The 20,158-nt window shown below is 29.8% G+C and overlaps 1 long non-coding RNA gene across 1 annotated transcript; it reads left to right on the top strand.

The window, feature by feature from the left end:
* The first annotated feature begins 491 nt into the window (after positions 1 to 491).
* LOC123656746 lies at positions 492 to 11,801 on the top strand. Its single transcript, XR_006743588.1, has 2 exons — positions 492 to 768; positions 11,723 to 11,801. It is a non-coding gene; the product is annotated as an uncharacterized LOC123656746 (long non-coding RNA).
* The last annotated feature ends 8,357 nt before the right edge of the window (positions 11,802 to 20,158 follow it).

Genomic DNA, 20,158 nt, shown 5'->3' on the forward strand with positions numbered 1-20,158 from the left:
ATGTTGTTCTCATGCAGGCGAATCTATTTTTTTGACAATAAATTCGTTAAAAAAAGGTTTACCTTTACCCTAAAATTCTCATAAAATCTCATTTATAATTATTTTAGCAATCAAATGGGTATTTCGTGTATCTAATAAACGACCACACCCCCATAATAACTTAGCGTTACGAAACCATAACAAGTAGCCTTTTACTCGTTGATTGGCAGTTGGACGTGTCTGAACAAGGCTGTTGAATTACAACCAAACATGCATTCATTATAAAAATTAGAAGTCAATTACCAAGCTTTCGATAGTATACAACAATGCGAACACCGAGAATCAAAGACCTATGCACCGTACACATAGGATAATACAATGCAATTATTGAAAAAATATTGTAAGGAATTTTAGTTTTAATTTGCAGAGAAGTGTATTGTTTAAGTGCAAGATTCGCGTGTAGGTACGAGATGAATTGCGTCAATGTTTGAGAATGCAAAAACCGGACTTACAGTTCGCCCCTCCAAGCCGCCGCCGCACGAAGTTACGGGGTCTGTCATTGCGTGTCTGAGCGGTGGTCGACGATGGTTTGTCGGTCGTCGTTTCGTTTTCCCGCGGTTTCTCGCTCGTTTTTTCCGTTTTCCGTAACTTGAATCTATTGGTGCCCCTGTACTTGCTGGTGGTTGTTTCAACGGGACTCTCGGAGTCAGTGACCTCGGGTGGTGCTGTTGCCTTCGTTCGACGCAGGAACGGACGTCGCTCTCTTGCCGCCTGTTGACAAAACAATAGGTTAGTACAACGAATTTTACTCTCATTATTCCTTAAAGCTAATTAATACATACAATATTAACAATTATTATTTTAACATCAAAATATTCTTAGCATAAGGTTACAATAACATAGTTACAATACTTTCTCATTTGTAATAATATAAGCAGATTTGCGTTGTTCAACAAATGAAGTCTTGTTCGACGCAAATATTTTATTTAATCATTATTTCATAATAGCCAATATTAGAAACAATATTAATATTTAATAGATCTTTTTCAAATTTGCTAATAAATAATTAATATCATTTTTATATTATATGTAATTTTATCCATTTATTCGTACACATAAGTACGAGTATAGTCAGATTAGAAATACATTTCAAGTTTGCATTTATATTTAATCACCTACAGTTACTTGCAATATAAGTATCCGGTATACACAGTCTTTGTATTAATAAATTAACTGTAGACAAATATCTAACTTGGTATCCTGTGCAGTTTGTGGTTTGGTCTGCGGTTGGAATTGCATCTTAGAAATACTATGAGGTTATAATGTAGAGACAGTATTTCTGTAACTTTATAACATTGTTTATTTATTCATAAAATTAATGATTTTATGCAAATTCATACTTGGATATATTTAGAAATCATTTAACGACTATATTATTCATATATTTTGTGTATTATTACTTATCATATTTGTACATTCCAAAAAGATTATTTAACTAAAGGAGTTTGGTCGCGAAGTCATCATGTCACCCCTATAAGCAGTTTCTATAATATATACAAATAAAAAAATTGGAATGTCTGTTTGTAATATTAAAAAAAAAACCGCTTTTTACTAAATTCATATGGATGTTTACACGGTATATATACCAAAATAACATTTTTTACAATTTTTCAACAAGACAAAGCCAGCCCTGCGGTCACCAACCCGCCCGCCTAGCGTGGTGACTATGGGCAACACACATGAGTTCACGCATTTTTGGCGCGAACTTGTTGAGGCCTATGTCCAGCAGTGGACTGCAATAGGCTGGAATGATGATGATGATGATGAAATGTAATATGTTGTTTACTGTTATTATTAGATTTAAATCTAGTGTACTGTATATATAATGAAAAAAAAAGATATTTTTAAAATATACATGAAATATTTTTTTATCATTTAGTAACTATTTTTATCATTATGTAAACCAGTATAAGGATTTTAATACTGTTTTCACAATTAATACATTTAGAAATTATGAATATTTATAACAGTACCATAACAAGTTTATCAATGCATTAAAACGTTCAAAATAATTGGAAATTTTGAACGTTGGGTTTATCTTAAACTGTAGTAAAACCTACGTACCTACTTTATCTTAAAGCCTTTGGTATTAATTATATGATTAAAATCACTACATTTGATATCCCAGTTTCAAAATTGCACGAAACTAATTTTTTTTGCTTCTGTGCAAGACTGGGTATAGGTTTTAGTATTTCTCAATCGGTTCAGCCAGTAGCCTCCCACTACTGGGCAAAGGTCTATTTCTTCATATAAGAGACGGATCAGAGCTTAATTTAAGCACGCTGCTTACGATGACTGTCAGGTTTCTACGATAATAACTGGGACCCATTGCTTAACGTATTTCTGTAAAATGTATATTATAAGACTTTTATTATTTTTATTTATCATAAGACTAGCTAGTGTCTGCGACTTTGTCCGCGTGGAATTTAACAAAAAAGTTATTGTTCAGTTTGCAGAATTATAAAACAAATAAATTTCTAAGATAAATGTAGCCTAAGTTACTTATTATTAAATCAGCTATCTGCCAGTGGAAATCCCGTCAAAATCAGCCCAGCTGTTTCAGAGTTTAGCTGAAACAAACAGAAAGACAGACAGACAGACAGACAAAAATTGTAAAAAATGGTATTTTAGTATAATTATGTACGGTATACATCCATATTTTACATATACATAATAGTCTTATAACATTCACACACGGTCGCCTGTTACTAAGGTATGCAGCTTAATGCTAGTGTTATAGGACATAGATATAAGATATACAGATATATGTTAATGTTATAAGATATCTATATACTTATATTTATTTTACATATATACAATGCATAACTTAAGAATTAATCAGCTCTTTACACTTGCGATTATGTGATATAAAGTAATACGTCCGCGTAGAATGCTGCCAAGAATAATTGCAAATACAGATAAGAATATCAGGTACGTAATAAGCTTGCAAATTGCAAGCTTTTATGTGTCATATTTAATTATATATTTAATTTAAAAAATTTAAAAAACGTTTTAGGAATAATAAAATTTATAAAAAAATAATATTAATAATGGATGATAATATAATGGATGATAAAATAAAATTTTTACTTTTAAGTTATTAATAATAACATGCTTTTGCATATATTATGACATACCTTTACTTTCATTTAACATTTTTACAAAGAATGGAAAGTATTTTAAAAATTACAATTAAAAATTTAATAACGCTTAAACTTATTTTCGAAGTTTATTATGTAATATATGTACATTTAATTATTATTTTATTTATTCTTCATACTATATCGAAATACATTGTAATTTTTAAGTAGGTAGGTACAATTTCTTTTATAAAAATAAATAAAGTAATGGGTACTTTCTTACTTAACCAAATACATTTAATATTTTTTTTATTCGAAATAAAATTAAAAAATTAAATAGAGATAATAATTAGAAATTATCTATATCCACGTCTTTCTCGCGATTCGTAATTTGGAATATAAGCCCCTCTCACAAGAGAAGCTAAAGACAGACCGACAGTCTGACAGACAAGTATAAAAACCGTTTATGTCAATTTAAAATACTTGTATTTTTTTTTAATTTTCAATGAATCAAAAGATCGGTTATAATTTGATTTTATACCTATAGCATAATTAAACGTTTTACATTTATTATCGAATTTCTAAAATAGACGTAGACTCAGTTCATGTTGGCAGTCAAATAAGGTTTGTTAAATTTGCATATTAGCCTTAAATCTCTGTTAATGTGTGATACGCTATTGGCGTGTTAATTTTAGTATTATGTCATATTCTATTTGTAGTTTAAACGATGAATTTCTCATGTCAACGTTATTGCGTCTTATTCTACATAATGTAAGAATTTTGTAGTATGTTAATAAGATATACTGTAGATATAGTACTGTGTGGCTACGGTACTAAAGAATATAGCCACCCCCTCTCTTCCCGTGGGTGTCGTAAGAGGCGACTAAGGGATAACACAGTTCCGCTACCACCTTGGAACTTAAAAAGCCGACCGATGGCGGGATAACCATCCAACTGCTGGCTTTGAAATACACAGACCGAAGACGGGCAGCAGCGTCTTCGGTGCGACAAAGCCAGCCCTGCGGTCACCAACCCGCTTGCCAAGCGTGGTGACTATGGGCAAAACACATGAGTTCACGCTATTTTTGGCGTAAACTTGTGGAGGCCTATGTCCAGTAGTGGACTGTAAAGGCTGTAATGATAATAAGATATAGGTATACTGAATAATGGTATTCGGTATTTTCCAAAACTGGGATTGTAATCTATAAAAGGAGATACACCTACACCTACTTTATTATATTTTTTTAACTTTTGTATTTTTGAGAATATAATTATAATTCATAAGAGTACCTTAGTTATACGTAAATTTTACTAAATAGGTAATCGTTGCCTTCGAATGATAGTTTTACTGCTGCCGAAAGTATATAATCTATTTCTGATGTTGACTTCTATAAGCAAACGTCAATTATTACCACTATTTTCTAGAATAGATTTTTTACAACTTTTCACTTGAAACTATGCCTATTTTTAAGCGACTTCGAAAAACGAGGAGGTTATTCAATTCGACCGTATGAGTAGTATGACCGTATTAATGTATGTTCGGGAATAACATCGTCGTTTATGAACCGATTTTCATAATTCTTTTTTTGTTGGAAAGGAGATATCCCAGGCCTGGTACCATGATAAGGAAGCCAGGATCTGATGACGGGATCCCAGAGAAATTAAGGTAAACCCTCGTAAATCGTAGTGACGACTAGTGCGTTTGTTCGTCTGAATTTTTTTCGTTTACTTAAGTTGTATTACTTGTCGATGTAATTGAAATCGGTTTATTCGTTTGCGAGCAAACACAATTATTGATTTTTAATAAATATAATATTCTAAAAAGCTAAATTATATATTTAATTATGTATGTAATAAATGTCCTATTTAAATTTAAAAAAAAACGGAAAAAAAATATTTATAATTAAAATAAATTAATTTTTATTTTGAAATTATATAACACAATGTATTAAAATACACGTGACCGTTAGTTTTTGTTCTCGCTCTCAATTTTTAAACATTTAAAATTAATTTATCGGTGGGCTTACGTAAGCTTACGTCATATATAACACGAGAGACTATCAATACGTTTTTTCATGCTTCATAATAATTGACAAGTGTAACCTAAATTTTATTTTTTATTTTTTTACTGGTTGTGCTTTGCAGTATTGCACACGACAGTTTGGCAGTATATAATAGACATACTATACAAACACCTATCAAATACAAAGCCTCTATCAAATGGACGCTTCGAATTCATATTTTAAAATTTTTAAATCTTGCATATCCATTACCGTGCCATCAATGTATGTAATTTAAAAAACGTTCTTCACTGTCGTAAGACTAATTTTTATATATCTATGTTTCGAAATACTATTATTTTACATACACTGTAACCCCCCCCCATACTACTCATTTACGTAAGGATTTAAATAATATCCTATCTTATTTGTGTATTGCAGTGAAAATATACCCTTTAGTTTCAACTTCGTAGATAGAGGAGACTTACTGATTAGTCAGTAAGTGAACGATTGAATGATCAATCGCTTTTATATATAGAGATACTACATAGCTTTGGAATAAAAATATCGCAGTCATTAATCGAAATAAAATATAGTCTATCCTTCAAGTTGGATCAATATATATAGATACATTATTTTATCCAGTCACTTTAAATTAATAACAAAAAAAAAATAGTCGTTTCGAGTTGTTATATTACAAGTTATATTATCAATATGGCAGTGCCTTTCCCTATCCATAGACAATGATATTAACTTTATTATTGTCTGCTATGAAAAGATAACGGTACAAAGCCCTTATGGCTTTCAGTTACGTAAACTTTAATTGCCTTTATAATACCATTGTTTAGGTTTTAATGTTTTGCAACCGAGCACTCGTTTAAAACACAGTCACGAGTAGGTTTAAGGCGTGGGATGATACATGATTTTCGAATGAGGCTAAGACGTTTCCTACACGTGTGTTTAATTTTAATGTCAAATAATAATGACATAAAATTAAGCCTAACATACATATGTACTTCATTGTTCATTAGCCTATATTAAATTACAAAGACGTATTTAAGTATTATAACATGCTCCAAATTCCATTGGAATGAAATCAACGCAATGTCACCTGTACGGTATGATAAAATAACAAAGGCTGTAGTTATCTAGGAAGCCGTAAGTAGCCTTACGTACGTAGGTAGAATGATTTTGTAGGAATGTTGCTTCAAGGTGATCGAGGCTCTTCGATGTTATGAACTTGTAAGGAGGTTTTTATGTGGAAAAAAAAAAATGGGAGTGGAAGTGACCATATTTTGTCTGCGGTTGTATTTTTTTTAGATAATAGAATAAATAATGATACTAACTGTGACCCCCGGTTTCAGTCGCATTAATTTGAGCAAAATACGTACTAAAATATTATATAGCCTTTCTCGGTAAATGGACTATATAACGCAAAAATATAATTTTTCACTTTGAACAAGTACTTCCTGAGATTTGCGTTTGAAACAACAAACAAACAAACTTTTCAGCTTCATAACATTAGTATAGATGTACTTATAGCTCAAGTTCTTTTGTAGTTAAGATTCAACTTTTTCATATCACAATAATAAGTAACATAATATTAACATTTAAATAAGCCGCGCAGATTAAGTCCCTTCGTATTATTTATCCTTTATGACATTGACAAGTTCTTAAGAAATTCGGTGTTATTAATTGTTCTCGAGTTTATGCATCTGTAAGGCTACTTAATAAATTATAATATTTTTATTTGTAGTGATAATTTTTTTTTTAAATACACATATTTTTATTATACAAAAATGCCAGTACCAATTTATAGTTAACCTAAGAATTTTGATTAAAATTAATTTAATTGTTTCTTAACTTATTTATTTTTTAGATATCTCATATTTTAAATTATGGAATGTATAAAAAAAGATTTAAGTGTGAAAGTATGTTTGTTTAGCTTTCACACCTCAACGCCTCATCGATCTCCGTGTTTAGTATCAAATAGCTAAGAGAGGTTTTTATTTATTTTTTTCCAATCGAAAGTTGTATAATTTCTCGTTAGGAAACCACGTTCATAGCTAAGCCCATATGTGACATAGAAAAACGTATAAGCAGGAAATCGACGCATTTAAATCTCGCTATCATTCGACTTATATAAAATTAAGTTATAACAGTTTAGTAAAAAGAAATAATTATTTTTTTTTTTATATTCGAAAAAGAAATTGAGATTAAGGATTTATTAAACTCAGACTCTACAGATACAGATATTTAACTAAAAGATAAAACCGAGAAAAATTAGAGACATCTTTATTGCAGAGATATGAGATTTTAATAGAAAAATTGATTTGTCTGCGCAGACAACAAATTATTTCAAACTAGCGACCCGCTCCGGCTTCGCACGGTTGCAAAATTTATTAGTGTTCCTAAACTATATTATGGATGTATTATACATATAAACCTTCCTCTGGAATCTCTCCATTTACCAATGAAAACTGCTTCAAAATCCGTTGCGTAGTATTAAAGATCTATATACAGACAGCGGGGAGTGATTTTGTTTTATACTATGTAATGATACAAACAATAATAAGTAACATTGAGTTCATATTTTGTAATCACTCATGTAAGCTCCGTGTATCCAAAGTAATTTAAATAAAGAGAGAAAAACATTAAATAGATTATAGATATATTTAAATGTGGCAAACAATTTATATCCACAGTAGCATGTAAATAAGAAACAAAAAATATTATAATTGACGTTTTAAATGAATGAAAAGACCTGTATTACTAGACAATCTTAAGGTCGAGCAGTGTCTAGAATAACAATATTTATTATGTAGATACGATATATAATTGTATTTGCTCGCAAACGGAATTATTCTCAATAACGCATTATTTGAGATAGCCCAAAAAGTACCATCAGACCACTATCAAATCTAAATGGGACCAAGTGACAAGCACCACCTTTCGATAAAAAAAATTGAGGTAACATAATTATATAAAAAATACGATATAAATGAGAACCTCCATCTTGTTTAAAGTTGATTAGGAAATGCCTCGTTTGCTACCAATACACATTTCGTAACACAATATCAAGTAGAATGAATAAACAAAGTTGACCATGAATTTTTTTTTGTAATAGCGTATTAATTTCAATCGGTTTTGTGTCTACTATGTTACTTTGTGTTTTTTTGTAATTTTTTTGTTAAATTGTCGTGAATTTTTTATTTCTATTACGACTATAAAAAAAGCAATCGATTTCCTTAAGTGTGTGTGTCATTATAAATGGGTCATATTTCGAAGTATAAAAAACATAGTGCTTAGGTACATATTATTCAATTAATATCCAATACTCAAACTTTTTTTTGTAAGTACAATGTGATTTTAACGACGTCTAGAAAAATAGGTCGGTAGAAAAATTTAATCTTGTATAACCACAATCCTTCCGAGCAATTTTTCTAGACGTCATTCTGGATCATATTTTTAGGAGCTTTATCTTCATTAAACATGTTTTTTAAGCTTGTTGACTATACCAAACAAAAACCAAAGATAAATTATTTGAAGCATTTGATGTTTCTTACGTTGCTGATTTTTCTTTAGTGCGTTTATTGCAGAAACTCGATATTTATTTTACGGAACAAGGAAGGAACAGTCCTTGACCTTCAATAAAAGGCCAGAAAATAAAAACATTCAAAATACGATCTTAAATACATATTCAACCCTTTAACAAATTATTTAACGAGAATCTCAGCAAGGTTTGCTACAAAGCACTTACATGCCTTTGCCTAAACTACGGACTTTAAAATTCAATTAAGGTTGCAATCTCGACCATAAAGATTCACCTCCTTCGTGTCTTCTCTATCTTACTTGACTTTGATCTTATCATCCGTCCTATTTTGACACTATTGTATTAATTGTATAATTTTTTACTTTATATTATATTATCTATATTGGACTTTAAAATTATCATAATGAAAGAGGCCTTAGTTCACTCTGAGCCTAAATAACTAAATACGTGCTGTGTGTGTCGAAACAGCACACGTGGCCAGCCTTGGCTCAGATTTAACAAAATTAGCATTTATATGCCCATCGCATTCATTTATCGACTGCTTTTGTAATGATCGAGCTATTTTCAAATCGTTTTATACGTTGTTCATTTTATAATTAATATTGTGACTCTAAATGTTAATGAATCGTTGTATATATGTAATGTATATCTCTATTATGGTCTGATATTATAAGAAGGATTTACGATCTTGCTTTATTAAAAAAAAAAATGGAAAATTCCAATTTATTAATAATGTATATTGTATAAAATAAATCTACTTGATAAAGGGTTGTTATCGTACAAAGTATGGCGACCTCTATCGCGTCACATACGAACTGACGTGTCATACAACGCAATGTTAAAGTTATCTGAGCGATTAAATATATGTACAAGAACCCGGAAATAACCGTTGGGCCAGAAGCCCACCAGACACAATTCCCGTCTGGTCGGAGGAACTTCGCGATAGTGAATGAAGGACTTTATACCACGTTCCTCTCTTTCTTTCTTCACTAACTCAAGTCAAATATCGTATAGTGAAAAAATAAATTGTAATTAACTTGATTTTAGTCTAAAATCCTAATAACAGCAATCCAAGATTAGAAAAAATGATAAATGCAAAATGAACACTGTTGTTGTCTGGTGGAGGGTTATCACAATACAAATTGCTTAACGGTGGACGTGAAAATATTAATAAAACGAGTCGTAATTTTTTTTAACTAGTTAGTGCGATTATTATTATATCATAATTTATTAACAAAGAACAAATTAGTGCAAGTAGTTCAATGTAACTACCGTAATTTATCAAACGTATTTTTTATTTTACCGGTATGCGAGGTTATTTAGACAAGAAAATGTATCTGAGGGTTGCAAGCAACACTGAACTGTGGATTAATAATGTTTTCAATGTGCACCTTTCCTGAATTTTTATTATTATTTATTTGTGCGTAGTAGAGGCAAACTATTTGTACGTATAAAAGCTTTAATGTGTCATCACCAGTACTAAATTATTCAAGATTATTTTTTTAAAGTCATTATAGATATTCAGTGTGTGATAATCTAAAGCTAACAAAGCATCGAGGCGTATGTTTGTTTATCGATAGTTACGTGATCTATTTGCTTTGATCTTGAATACGATTTGCATAATGTGCACGCGCAAGTTTCGTAATATACCGGAATATTTCTAATTAACTTTCTCTGTAATGACAATTTCCTTTCTTGATTACTTTATCATTAATCATTTATTATATAATCATCATGATATATTAGTTTGCATAAATATCGTGAAGACATTTTTCTAAGATTTTTTAAGAATGTGATTTTTTTCTTTAACTGAACAGGATATAAAATAATGATTAGTGATTCACAAGTCATAAAACTTTTCGCGCCTAAATTTAATTCATACGCATGCGAATAAACAAAGGAGTTTTACGAAGATTTTATTTTACTATTACCAAGGCTGTTCAGTGAGGTATCTTTAAGTTATAAAGGCTCATAATTAAAAAAAATATTTTTTTCATCCATCCTCAAAACTGTTAAAGGAAAATTTAAAAGTCATTATTGCTTGACATCAATTTTCACAAATATAATTTACATATGTGGAAATTTTATAAATATTTATGTGTAGCTACAGTACATAATTTCCATGTTTTCCTTGGTCGTGTCTTACGTAAGAACCACGCCCTGCCCGCGTGAATCATAAAACCTTATGTCTCAGGTATACCTTTGTAATAAAACCTTTGACAAAAACATTTTAAAAAAATATCTTAAAAAATGAATTATATTTTTAAATATAGATTATAAATAGTAGTGTTTAATAACGCCAAAATTTAATTTTAGTTACTATATTTTATTAAATAATAATATATTTTTTTTTACTTTTGATTGACGTTTGTCATTTTATTAAGACAGAAAGTCAATTACTTTACTTAAGTTACTATAAGTAAACTACATTACTTTTAACCATACAAGCTTTTACCCTATATCAGCTCTATTTAGTAAATTAACAGACTAACATTTTTACTTTAGAATTTGTAATAAAGATAATAACTAAATCACTTTTCTAAAAAAAATATACGTCTATCATTAAATAATTCAAGCTGTTTTTTAAATCAATAATTTTTATACGAATTCTAACATACCACTTTTGTTATGATAAAACAGCGATTTACCTTTTGTATAATAATATTCAAGTTATTCAAAGAAAACAAATAATTACTGAACTGTGACGTAACAATCGTGTCGGGTTAGGCGGACGAGATGAGAGAAAGCCGTTTTCTCTCGGATGCTGCGCGTGACTCTATCTAATATTTGCTTCATCTGAATGAGGTTTTACAACTAACAAAAAATGTATATATTTTGAACTACAAAATACATATCTAGCCTTTGAATGTTGCCAGTAATAACTTTATAGTTGAAATATAAGAAATATATATTGCTAGTTTATCTAATATTTTAGCAATAAAAATATACATTTTCAAAGATTTTTTACCTGTAAAAAATTTTGAAAAATATCTTAGTAGAAAAATTGCCAATTATATTCATAATTTTAATGCTGTTTTTCTTTGTTTCAGATCGCGGCCATCTTGAATGAAATGAGAAAATGTAGAGTGTACTCCATACTTTTTGAAATTGTAAAATAAAACAACTGTATTTTTGTGTTTTAATCAACCCCCAATTCCTATCGTAAATATTATAATATTAAATAAAATAATAAACGTTTGTAAGATCCATCATAAGATGAGTGGCAAGTATGTATTCTTATTTCTATTTAACATTGTTTTCCGTTTTTAAATACGTGCAATGAAATTTTTCAAATACATCTAAAACACATTATAATAATATCTCTTTAGTAAATGTCTTGCACATATCACCCGGTTGTTTATTCCTAAAATACTATGATTTATAAATACGTGATTTTCCTTGTAGTCTGTCAAAATCCTATACCCGTTCATTGAACTAAGAAATCAGAAAATTGATTCAGAAATATTGATTGTAACTAAGATGGCGGAATGCTCACAACGTATCTCCTTTTTTAAATTAAATATTGCTGGTAATCAGTTTTAAAGCAAATTTTACACATGTACATATGTATATGTACGTAATTATGTAGTAAATAAAATATTTAATACATTAAATCTATATTAAAAAATGGAGAGCCGGTTTGTTTTGCTCGGTTATACCGCGAAAACTACGAACCAATCGGATTATGCTATAAACAACATTCTGTAAATGTGACCTCTTTGGATATATTTAGGTTTATTGTAGTAATTCAAGTATTTACAAATAATATCTATAAAATCTCTATAAACAAGCAATAGGTTAAAGATTAAAAGGTCTATCAAAGGCATAGGTCTGCAACTTTGTTTCTTTGTTTCTTTTCAAGAAGATAAATGTTAATATAATTTGATATATGGCATACCAAATAAGCACAAACTGTCAGGACAGCCTCTAACCAATTGAAGAACCTGAGTAATTTAGAATTGTGGGGGCCTTGTCACTTTATGGCAGTGATGACTATTTTAGTCAGTGATTACCGTCTGATTTTCCAAAAAAGGATCTGTAGGCAGTAAAGGTTATTAGTCACTAACCAATCGAAGAATATGTTTGTATTAGAATAATAGGGGCCCATGCTACTTCATAACAATGATGATCATTTAGTCAGTGATCAGCGTCTGGTTTTTAAATAACAATTTTACTGAAACTCATTAGTGAGCTCTAGCGTGAGAAGATTGTGGTGCATTATAAATTTGTCAGTTGTCTAAAATAATAAATTAATGTACAAATCTTTACAAAAACAATGTAAAGCTGAATTTATTTTTATAGTAATCATAATTTATTTTTGTAATAAAATGGTATATGGTCGAATCGTCGTGATTTTTCGATTTTATTTAGTCTGATTTTTGAATCTTTAATAGCAGATGTAAAAATAAAAGCGCGACTATGTGTAAGTGAAAGCTATCATAAATATTGATGAAATTATGTAAATTTATGTTAACTAGTGATCGCTCAGTGGTCAAAACTCGACCATAATTATTTTAAATGATAAGTTTGAACATTATTAAGGTTAAAAAAAATTGCAATTTGCACTCCTTTTCTATATAAAGTATAATTGTGCGAGATTTCATACTCCTTCGTCCGCGCAATTTTCGTAATAAGGGGTACAGAGTTTTTGATTCACGTATTAATATATAGATGCCACGAACACATAATTTGAGCCATCGAGTTTTTATCGGTATTGCAATATGAAATTAAAATTACATATTTGCAAATAATTTAATAATTGTTATAATTTTCATAGTAAATTAAGTGATTTCTAATAATTATATCTCTTTCAATTAAATTAATCAACCGAATTTAATTATATATCTAAAGTGTCACCTGTAGAAAAATTTAGCGTTCTTTTTATGACCTGATGGTTTTGCTAGATTGTTTTATAATTAAAGGTCTATTTGATTTTCAAGGTGTTCAGAGAAATTTTTCAAGTGTGCAGTGAGTAATGTTCACCTTTAAGGCCACCTGGTTACGAAAATGTATGTCAAATAATTAACGCAGTTATTAACTCGTAGAATATTAATAAGTTCGATATATTTTTAATTTATACTAATAAAGGCGATAAAATATATAAAGAAACTTTCTTGAAAGTCTAAAGAATTTGTTACCCCTTAACTTCTTTCATTAAAGTTTATAAAACCTTTACAAATACGTACGAGAATTACTCTTTGACAAGTAATGCAAGATCCATAGTGTTTTATATAATTTACGTACTGTAACTCTGCAAACGATGAGTTATTTAGGTATATTGCGACTTACGTTTATGTTTTATGATGTTGTAATGATATATGTACTTAAAAAGGGTAAGTATTTATTTACGAAACTAAAGTAGCCTTGATCATTTATAAATAATCCTCTATGGCATAAGTGCCTAACATAAATATTATTTAATGCTATATTAAATAAAATATCGAGTGTAACGAAAATAACGAATGTTATAATATGTTATAGTATGTTATAATATAACAATCTATAAATAAATATTTTGTACAGCGCAATCATTTATCATATCTTTATACAGCCATAGTTAAATAATCATGTATTTTCAAAGACAAAATAAAAAATGATCAATTAATATTCTTCTTCTTCTTCTTCTTAAAATGGCTTTCAATAGTTCCCAATGAGCACAGATTATTTCGCCAATGTCACGTAGAAAATCAATTCATATTTTTAAACTTCAAAAAAGTTTCGTATCTGTGACAGAGAAAATTATTACTCCATACCCATGAGCATGGTGTAGATATAATTACAGTTTTTCAATAAACTGACTAATCTAATCAAAACGGAATGTTTAAATCACTGCTTACCCTTAAATTAACGCATAAGAACAAAGGAAAACTTCTATAATATAAATATAGAAAATAGCAAATTTAAAAGTAGTCTGTATTCCACAAAGTACATAATAGTGTACTCAATAGAGAATTTCAAATACTACTACTGAGTATTGAAACCAAATTATTTTCAAACCAAGTCAATGAAACATAATTTGAAATTTTTAAACTAAATTTAATTTTTAAGTTTTCTCTATTAAAAAAAACCTATTGTACGATGTTATAGAAGTAATACGGAAAAAATTAGTTTTGAATATCGACTAAATTACGAAAACTAGTTTTAAATATAAAAAAAAAAATTAATTGATTGTGCTTAAAAGTAGCATACACTAACTAGGAGTCCTGCAGCCTGTGCTACCTTGTAAAAACTTTACGAATACGAATATGATGAATACGACTCAGCCTGTAACATTCCACTGCATAGGCCTCTTTCTCCATGTAGGAGAATGATCGGAACTTAATCCTTCACGCTACTCCACTGCGGGTTAGCGGATATATTCCCTACCATGAATAACGATCGCTGTCAGGTGTATATGATAACAATCGGGACTGACAGTTTAACGTGCTCTCCGAGGCACGGATATGCCATACGGACCCATAAGAACAAACATACACACTGGAAAGAAATATTTGTAAAAATACAAATATCCATCCGAGCGGGAATCGAACACGAAAACCGCCGATTGTTAGGCGCGTACATAGCACACAAACCGCTACACCAGAGCGGTTGTTAATAAAAACTGTAATTTAAATTAACTCCTGTATTATGCCATAAGTGCCATATTATTGTAGAATTGTAATAGCTCTTACTATTGTATTAATCGTTAAGATCAGAATACACACGTTATGTTACATCGACAGTGTAATTACTGTGTTTACGGAACATAAACCCAAACAACCGCAAAAGATTTCCTTACAGTAATTTGTACACATCTGTCATTAAAACATGGATTTCAGAACGGTTACGACATCTTATATAACAAAAAGATTCACGTGTATGATACGAAACGAATTAGGCCTTTAGTGTATGGACTTTGTGTACCTAAATGTATTTTTTTTTTACATTTTTATAGAGACTTATTATTAGAAAAAAAGTTTTTATGTGTTTCATCAGGATGTTTGTTTGAGTTCCTTTGTAAATTAAATATGTGTTATTAAAAGTTAAATATATAGGTTTCTTTCTTTTCGGAAACGTATAAATTCACAGAATTGAAATAAATATGAGTAAAGTATAAGTATGTAGCAGTAAAAACTTAACAAAGAAATTTATATTTGCTCTTTGAAACGACATGTTTTTAAGATTTTTGAGTTGGCACTAGACAGAATAATATTTTTGTAGTAGGTATAAATTACGATCTAGTAATATATGTATATGGAATAACCATTTATTTTTATCACAGTAAAAAATAATAAAATACAAAAAACATCATTGTTCTTTGACAGGACCACAATAAGTTATCTTTACTAATGTTATAAAGAGAAAAGATTTGATTGTTTGCATCGAATAGGCACCGAAACCAGTGAACCAATTTGAAAAATTATTTCCCAGTTGGAAAGTTGCACTATCCGCGGGTGACTTAGGATATATTATATCTTCAAAAAAAAAATTAGAAAAAAAAATATTTAGAAAATTTTCGTTAATACCCGTGCAAAGCCGGGGCGAAATGCTAGTTATATTATATAATTGTACGTTCCTATTTTATGTACAATAAATAAATAACATGTATAGTTCTCCTTACTTAATTCCTAAACGTATTTGAAGATATTACGAAAGACAGGATGTGCAATCGCTGCGAGCACGTCACGATTTGTACATCTGCCGTTTATTTTACCATATTCGTATGATTGATAAAAAATTTCGAATAAGATGACTGGTATATATATTAAGAAACATACACGATCCATTTCAACGTTACGTAAGTCACGACTACGAACATAATACTTAATTTGTACTTTATGGCATAAGGATCTAGGTTTGATGGCCTATTTTTTTTTTTTTTTTTTATATATATACACATCCACGGGCTTATTAACCCATGTCCTTTTTTATCCTAAAAACGTAATTTTTATTTTTATTTTTTTCTATTTCAAGGTAGGCGTTACTCAGCAACATCGCTGTTCAAGTCAGACTATGTTTTTATTGTCTCCAAAAGAGACGTGAGTCCACCGACCGGTTCTTAATCTAATGTATGGTACAATTTTTTTTTCTTTTTTTTTTTTGTATTATTATTATTTCCTTATCATACTATACTTATACTTATATGATGGCCTATTAAATAAGTTGGGCTATAAAACATCTTGTTACAACGAGAAGAATCAAAGCTACGACCAATAATATCATTACACATGAGAAGTAGCGAAATACTATCCTACTGTTCTTTTGTCAACGTTCTATAGCTGTATGTATGGTGAAAATATTTTTTATAATACGCTGCTATCCTCCAGCTACTACTCTCTAGCCAGGAGAGCTACCCTCGGAAATGTTATCGACCCATCGAACACCCCACCGTGTACTTCGACAGTAGCTACCACGACCACTCTGACATGAGTGTCTGACTAAGAAGACTATCCTCTATGCAGCTATGGTCGCCTGGTAGAAAATACAGCCGCATTGGGCTTTTGTAAAATAGCTAAATGTGTAATATGTATAATAATTTCTGTTGTTTAATGTAAAATAAAAATATTTTAATCGATAATTAAATAAAACGATACAACAAAATCATTGCTTATAGCGTTTAAATTTAACGGTAGGTACACAATGAAAAAAACATACACGTACGCTATTTATCTCAAAGTAATGATATGTCATTGAATTTTGTTGTCATGCTAGTGCACTACATGTAACATAGTGTAATAACAAGCAAGTACTTATTATGTATTAAAAAATTTCATTAAAAACGTAAAAATATTTAATTATTTTGGTCTATTACGTCTATCAAAAAGACCGCCATTTGTCTATAAATAATCCTTTGTTATATAAGTGAATTGTAATTATAGGTATTACTGGAATAATTGGTGTAATTGTGTGTATCTATACTTTTTTTTTGTGTGAAAAACGACAAAAAATATCTCATTTTTACGTAGAATGAGTAATTTGAAAGTTTCATTAAAATTAAATTTACGTGGGATTTTGAATCGTCGCTCAACAAGTTTAAAATCAATTCTGCGAAATGCTTTTGATTTATAGATTTACTTCGAATTATTATGAAACTCAGAAGTGTATTACTCATACAGTAATCATTTAAAATTTAAATGATTTCACCTATATAAAGTGATTGGTTAAATTAATAATCCAATATATTCTTGAATGGATTTTGTATGTTTGTTAAGTAAGGCATAAAGCAAATCTTAAAGTTTATGATTTTGTTTGCTTATAAATATAACGCGCAATTTTTTTTTTTTTTTATGTCACTAGGTCGGCAAACAAGCGTACGGCTCACCTGATGGTAAGCGACTACCGCAGCCTATAGACATTTGCAACACCAGAAGCATCGCAAGCGCGTTGCCGACCCAATCCCCAATCCCCCAGGAGCTCTGGTCACCTTACTCACCAACAGGAACACAATACTGCTTGAAAACAGTATTATTTTGCTGTGATCTTCTGTAAGGTCGAGATACTACCCCAGTCGGGCTGCTCCATATTTTGAGCAGGAAATTCCTGCTGTGCCCTACCTCAGTTTTTAAAGTTGATTTAGATATTTACATAATATAACTCTAAAAATACTGCACTACTAATAAATATTTGTTTCTAATACGGTCACAATTTTAATTGATCTTGTTAAATGTTAAACATCTTAAAAGGGTACTAATTGTATTAAAATAAAACTTTAAGAAAAAAATCGTTTCAAAATATTTAAGATATTTTCCATACATTTAAGTTGTCGCCAAACTAATCGGTTACCTAAATAATATGTATGCGTCCAGTTTACCAGCTGCTTGTAAATATTACTCAGGCTTTCATTTGAAAGGTTAGAAGCAATCTCGTGGCTATTTAGATCGCTTAGAATTTAAGTGATCTAGTTTTAATGTTGGCTTAATTTTAACTAAATATTGGTAAGTGAAGTAATATTAACTAAAAACCCAACGGTTCTTGTTTGGTATTTACAATACTACACATTATTATTATTATTATTTTCAACCAAGCGTTAAAATTTCGTTCATATAAATAGAAAATTTATTTACGATTTTTTTACGATATTTTTTAAATATTTTATGTTTTTATATTTATATTTTATATTACTTCAATCCAGGGTTTTTTTTGGTCATGGAATAGTTGCAGTGAGCATCACTTCTAAAATAATTGTGTTTGCTCGCAAACGAAAAAAAACCGACTTCGATTACATCGACAAGTAATACGACGTAGATCGACGAAAAAATAGATCAGATCTTGATAAAATTTATATGATAAATATCAGCTTTCGATTAAATTAAAAATTAGCAAAATCGGTACACCCGGTAAAAAGTTATTGCGGATTTTCGAGAGTTTCCCTCGATTTCTCTGGGATCCCATCATCAGATCCTGGTTTCCTTATTATGGTACCAAACTATGGATATCCCCTTTCCAATAAAAAAAGAATTATCAAAATCGGTACATCCAGTAGAAAGTTATGCGGTATAATACAACGTAGGTCGACGAAAAAAGCGTCAAGTAAAAACGCATTATTAGATATAACTCGAAAAGTAGTTGTTAGATCTCAAATAAATTTAAATGGGACCAATTGGCACACACCACCTTTCGATTAAAACAAAATTTGTCGAAATCGGTCTATCCGCTCAAAAGTTCTGATGTAACATACATTAAAAAAAAAATACAGTCGAATTGAGAACCTCCTCCTTTTTTGGAAGTCGGTTAAAAACCACGTGATTATATAGTATAGTCTGTGTCTTTAATAGATAGTTGGGAACATGAATATATTTATTTAGGGCATCACGATATTATTTCGAATGTAGTCGAAATCGAGAGAAGGGTATCCAAAAGTAGGACTATAAAACAGGTACAACCGTAAATGGTCTGAAAATATCTGCGATTGGCAGTCGAAGTTAAATTATTGCAAGTCGTAGAAATACGTGATTTATTACCTAATAGTGTTGTTTTACAAGATTTATAGCAATGTGATGACATTTACAATATTCAAGTGTATAATAACAAAGCATCTAGGTATATACTTGCCGTCTAATGATTCGAAAGGTATAGGTATACATAGATTCGTATGTTACCTTTTTAAATAACGGGGTTTTACACAAAATACCTAGGAAAAATTAAAAAATAAAAATTTATTTTAGATTTATTTATCTGTTTAATTGTTGTTCTGTATTTTTTTAATTGTTCGTAATAAAAAAAAAAAAATATTAGATAAGCTAGTTTTAAAATTAAACCTATCACTTATACTACCTACTTTACTTTTTGCATTGACGTACGAGTATCGTTTATACGTTGGCAATCATGATAATAAGCGTAGAAACGTGTGACGGAAATAATGAATAAAATGCGAAATAAATAACTGAAAAAAAAAATAGATTGATTTTGGCATCGCCACTAAAGATTTTCCAGTAAAAGTAAAAATTGCAATGTCAAGTAAACCAAGGTCAATTGTCATGACAAAACAAAGTAAAATAACAACAAAA

This window comes from Melitaea cinxia, chromosome 9 (genome assembly GCF_905220565.1).
Source record: "Melitaea cinxia chromosome 9, ilMelCinx1.1, whole genome shotgun sequence".
In the NCBI taxonomy this organism is placed as follows: Eukaryota; Metazoa; Arthropoda; class Insecta; order Lepidoptera; family Nymphalidae; genus Melitaea; species Melitaea cinxia.